A 6,256-nucleotide genomic window follows, 5' to 3' on the forward strand; every position below is an offset into this window, starting at 1 on the left:
AAGTTAATAGAACTTGTTAGCATTTTTTTACACACTTGTTAGTACTTTTTAAGCACTTGGTGGTACTTTTTAGTACTTTTTTAGCACTTGTTGGTACTTTTTAATACTTTTTTAGTGATCCAATGCATGATTAGGTATAGCCAATCACATAACTAAATTTGGGGCGTTTTTGGGACCATGTTGCGATATGTTGGTGGGTGGGATTTAAAAATTGAGGTAGGCTCATGCTCTCACTGGATTTTTTTCTTAGTTTATTGATTGCCACACTGCCATAATGATGAGACATAATCTATCAAAACTTGATGCCATAATTGTTTTGAAACCAAGCAGAGCTCAACACCAATACTATACAACTTTGCTCCATGGGCAACAATAATTTTGAACACCATGTAGATATCAACATTGCTTGTCTTTATTTGACAAGAAAATAGTGCATGACGTGTAGCAGTTTGTGGAATAGTAGGACCACCGCACTAGTTCTTGTGTGTGACCATCATGTTGGCTTACAGTGTGGATGACCTTCACCTCACCATATAACCCACCAATATGGTTGCCATGCTTGTTCAACAAGAGATCTATTTAAAACAAAATTAATTCTATGTAATGCAATCACAATGGTCATGCTTGCCCACCATGCTGGTTCTTGGAGATCTAGGGAGCTATTTTAGCTTTTTTCATACCTATTTAAGTGCATAGGGAAGTAAATCATCCATTGTATTTTTAAAATTTTAAAACTCTTATAGTCATGCTGAAAATAACAAAGACATTATTATTTTAGGATTTAAAATCTTCTTTTAGATCTCTTGACTATATCAAAAATTGCGCCATCATGTGGGTTTAAGGGGACCTACATTTGAGATACCTTAGCATCCGAATAACTATGATGGCTCACGATTACATAGAGGCGCTCATATATTAGGATTTAAAAGCTATTTTTAAATCTATATACTATATACAAAACTAGACTATCATGTCCATTCAAGGGGTATATTAGAAATCCCTTAGCATCCCAACCCATGATTGTGGCTGGAATGCACTTCTTGGGCACTTTTTAGCACTATCCATGTACTTTTTGGGAACCTTTTAGCACTTTAAGAGCATGCTCATGTTTGCACAAAGACACTCATATTTTATGTTGAAAAGTAGACTATCGCATGCTTTCAAGAGGTATATTAGAAATCCCTTAGCACACCAATAGTGGCCCAAACCATCTACTCTCAACTTCAAAATTTATTGCCCCATACTCTACTCCAAAGTCATAGTCTACTACAAATTTGTTATTATAATACTCCAAGAAAATTCACCATTTGGCAAGAGAATATGAGAAAAGTGAAACGTGTTTGTATTATTACAAAATTTGGCAAGAGAATATTGAGCTCATTTTTTCAACCTTTGGCCCTACAATTGGTTGTTGGCACCTTGAGCTATAGCATCTTGAAGAAGGTCGGATATAAGTAGGGAACTTGTACTTCAAGAGGAGTATTGGCTCACCATGCAAGCCTTTTAATGAAGTTGAACATAAATAGGGCCACCAATCAGGCTCCACTTTCAAACAAATTTTGGCATGCCTATTCAGGGTACATTTAGCCTTGAACATTCATTCACTTGATCTTCCAACCATTAATAGACAACCAGTGAAAGTAAAAACAGTAGGATCACAGTCAGAAAGGCAAGTCATGATCAAAAAATACAGTTTGCATTGCAGAACATGCTTGAACACATTGGAATTGTAGAAAGATATGTTCTCTTCATTAGGAACCCAGCAAATCAAACACAATATCCATATATGAGTTACCCAAAAGGTATATACAGTCTTCAGATTGCCAGATTGTAGTCAAAATACCATGATTTAGACTACAAGTTTCAAAGACATGCTAAAAGGCAGTTATAACTACTTTCTTAGCTCCTACTAATGGCTTCCCATATTAGTGTTGGCCCATGATCTTCCTAGGAGTTATGCCTAACCTATGACTTAGGCTAAGTACCAAAATACCCCTCAACACTTGGCACTTCTAGTGGAAAGGATTTTCTAAAAATTCCGAGATACGAACCGTTCAGATTAAGTACTCCTTTATGCATTTGAGGTCTATGGTCTGAGAACATTTGATATCAATGCTTTCCTTGATAGCATGCTGATTTGCTACACCAGAAGCATCACTAGTGATTTCAAGTGGGGATGTCTTCCACTTTAGTAGCATCATCATCCTCGAGCTGTGTTGTGTCTCCCTTTTCCATGCTCATATGTAAATCTACAGCTTTGTGGGAATAATTCAGTAGCATCATTGTTTGTCTCCTCAGCTTCCTACTCTAGAGAAAATTGAAGTCTTGCTTTAGAGTGGTGAAGGCATCGGTTGTTTCTTCATCGTATAGTGAGCTGTCACCTAGGGCATGCTTCAGCTTGGTCTATAATTGTTGTATTTCCTCGGCCATAATCTCATACGTATATGTGGCAGAAGCAAAAGCTTCATAAGGCCATCTTGCAATGATGTGTAGCTGATTTTTTATGTTCATCCACAATTGCTATGATGTTTCCATCAGCTATATTTTTAAGTCTTGGATGTCTGTAGTAGACATAAAAATGCCATCCACCTCCTCAACCATCGACTGCAGCTGCTTTTTTCAACATTTTCTAGTGTGTGGATTCTCTCTTTAAGTATAATATTGTCCACTTGCAGCATGACGTGCCCCTCAGCAATTCGTTGTTTTTCATTAAAGAATTCGGTCTTCATTTCTTCTAGCCATTTCTGAACAGTAGGGAAATGGAAACATGCATGTTGAATAGACATGCTATTTTGCAATCTCTCAATCTAGCCCTCTTTTTGAGACTTGTATGTAGCATACTTGGTCTTCAGCATGCTCAACCTCCTTAATAGAAATAGTTCAAGACAATCCTACACTCGAATCTATGTCAAGAGATGATATGCTCAGTTTTTGTAGGACTGGCATGACGGGTACCCATGTGGTAGAGGAACCCTCTTGTACTAGAGCAACGAATTTTTTCACCTTCAATTTGACTTTCTTACTTATTTTATCCACATCACAATTTTTCACAGTAGCTCAACAACCCCAATGGGTGTATCCAACAAGGCATGAGATAGTGGTGTGCTGAATGCTACCATGTATACCTCATCAATGATGTATTTAACAAATGCTGCCATGTATGCCAAATGTTTTCATGTATGCCGAATGCTACCATGTATGCCTCATCAGTGCTGTATTTAGCAACCTTGTAGTCATTGAAAGATTGCCACTTCTGCTCATCTTCAGGGACATCACCTTTTGCTTTTGTTTGAATCTCCTCATGCGGCTCTAAATTTCCTTGATCAACATGAAATATCATTTGCTGTAATCATAGAGAGTGGAGATGAATGGACCCACCTTGGAGTGGCTGTTTGTATGTGACAAATCCGTGTAGTTGACTTTTTTCATGGGGCTTTTATGGAGTGACTGTTGTTGTTGACCTTGTTTGTGACCCATCTCAAGCTATTTCTCTATTATTATCACTTGTAATGGCTCCTCTAAATGGCGCACAAGCTCCAAGATGTTGATGTATGTGGGGATAGTACTAAACCTGTGCCCATGAAAGTGCTGAGAGGTAACAAACAGTAGACATAGCCGGCATGCATGATATATATTGGAGTGGTTAGATAGTCAGACGATACAAGTTAGATAGTTGGATGATGGTCAGAGAGTCGGATGCCAGTCTTGGATACCAATCTAGTTTTCGGATCACCTTCAAAGAATCAGTTGCCAGTCTGATAGCTGGATACTAATTGAGTACTCAAATCACTTTCAAAGAGTCAAATGCTAGTGGGATGGTCGGATCACCATCAAAGAGTTGGATGCCTATCCGATGGTTGGATACCAGTCAGGTAGTTGGAGCATAGTCGGATTGCTGTGGGACTTCGCCTAGTAGTCTGATTAAGTCAGCCAAGCATTGGTCCCTTATTGCTTTGAACCATCCCAAAAGGGGGTCAAAGTGAGATCATATCTGCATCCAATTCAAAACCTACTATTGATTAATCTTCTCGAACTATATTTGGATATCATGAGAAGAACAACACGCTTCCCCCTGTAGTTGGGTGTGATTAAAAGGTGCTGAAGAAGATTGGGATCCATCAGACAACCTAAGGGAAAACCCAGATTTATCTAGACCGACAGAGGTTTTCTTTACAAATACAGTGAACTATGGTTTGGTGGATCCCAGTCAGATGCTGGTCAGATTTAACTCTATCTCCTTTCTCCACCTAAATTATATAAATCATAATCACTCCTGTAGTGGCATCTTGAGACCCTTTTATGTTCATAGATTTTGGACTTGGTTAGGATGAGTCTGGTACAACATAAGGGTTTAATTGAAACCCATTCATAGGTGTCATAAAAATATTGCCATGTAAATCACTGAGTTGAAAACTTCCCTAGTCAAATACTTCTACCACTCTGAAAGGACCATCATACCTCAGCCTAAACTTTCCTAGAATTTTTTCTAATTTTTTATTGAACATGAGATATCAAGTGATAGCCTAGCGGCTCTCACTTATTTCTATTTTCTAAGATATTCTATGGGATTGAGAGGATGAGTGGAATCGATCATTGTAAATACCATAGGTATGAATTATAAATACCTTGGTATGGGGTGAGAGTTATTTGTGTATGGGATATTATGGGGTTTTTAGAAAATAGGAAGAGTGAGTCATATAAAGAGGTGGGCTCATGTCCATGTGTTCTAATAATGTAAGAGAGGCCACATGCCAAGCGTGTGGAAGGCATGTGGAGGAGTGTGGAGTCAAGAGGAATCCTTCTAGAATTCCTATGTGGAATAAGGAGGATGTGGACATATGGAAAAGAGAGGGTCCCTATGGGCTCCATGTGGGGAGACTCTTGACTTTCTCAATATTTTAAGAGTCTTGAGCATCTTTTGATTGGACACATGGCAAGAGCAGCCAAAAAGGACATGGATGGTGACATACGGGCTTATGTGATTGATGGTGAAAGGAATCTATAGGTAGCAATTATAAATGGGTGAAGGAGGGTGACAAAATCTCTATAAAAGGAGCCCTCGTCTCCCTTGTTCATCATCTCTTCCACCATTAGGCCTCATGTTGCTCCTACTCAATAAAACAAATATGTGGAGTGGAAGGGATAGATTCTTGCTGCACTTCACCCCCAGGATTATGGATAGGAATTGTGCTGCTTCCTTCAGGCGAGGGTTAATGATGGTGCAAAGTAATATCCCATCCCTATGGAACTTTGTGCCCTTGGTAAGGAGAGGCTATATTTTAAGAAATTTAGACAAAAGATCATAGTGTAGATAGATGCTTACTCAAGAAAGAGTGAGATGTGGGAAAAGGCAATTTGCCATCCCACGCCTAGGTCCATAGGTAGATTACCACATCTATAACCATCCAATTATGTCGGGAGGGAGCAAGATGATTAGATGATTGCTCAGTCTCGAGGTCTAGCACACTTACTGTCATTGGTAGAATAATACTGAGTGAAATGATTGTTTCCATACAAGATGTATTGTGAAATAAATTTGATCAAGGCAAGACAAATACTTTTGAGACGTATTGAGATAGAAAGTTTTGCTTCTGAAACTTTGCACATTATTGATCCATTAGTATGTGCATACATACATGAACATGGCTCTAGAGAAATGAAGCTAAAACCCAGCAAAAGATGTGATTATGTTACACTTATAACTACCACAAAGTGGAGATCTAACATCTACCACGAAAAGTACACGGGTTTAGGTACTCGGATGTGCAAACATTTCCTAGGCGATCCTTAAAGATAGATCAAAAAGTGCAAGGGTCTAGGAGTGGAAAGGGTGGTAGTAATTGAAGAAAGAACCATGGGTCTTTGATCCTCAGGTGAGAAATCGGTGACTATGGAAAGTTATTCGCAAAGTGCTACCATGCATAGTAGTGGCACAAGGTCCCTTGCATAGTTGGAAAGTTGCTTGAATGTGCATATGGAAAGAGGAAAATACAGTAATGTGTCTCGTTCGAATGCTTATCATGTGTGCAGCAACAATCCTTGGAAGCTTCCTTCAAAGCACAACATATTGAGAAGGCACAACAAGATATGTTTAAAGCTATTTGTCACATGGGATATCGATTGAGCATGGTGGAAACCCCACATTAGAAAAAATCCATGGCCTTTGTTGCTAAAACTGGCCTGGGTTTCACAATGCCTAGTTATGATGACATCTGTAAATAGCATGTTGGATGCATACTACAATAGGATGAAAGAT

This window comes from Dipteris shenzhenensis, chromosome 28 (genome assembly GCF_047967505.1).
Source record: "Dipteris shenzhenensis isolate YYH24624 ecotype China chromosome 28, Dip_SZ_1.0, whole genome shotgun sequence".
Taxonomy (NCBI): domain Eukaryota; kingdom Viridiplantae; phylum Streptophyta; class Polypodiopsida; order Gleicheniales; family Dipteridaceae; genus Dipteris; species Dipteris shenzhenensis.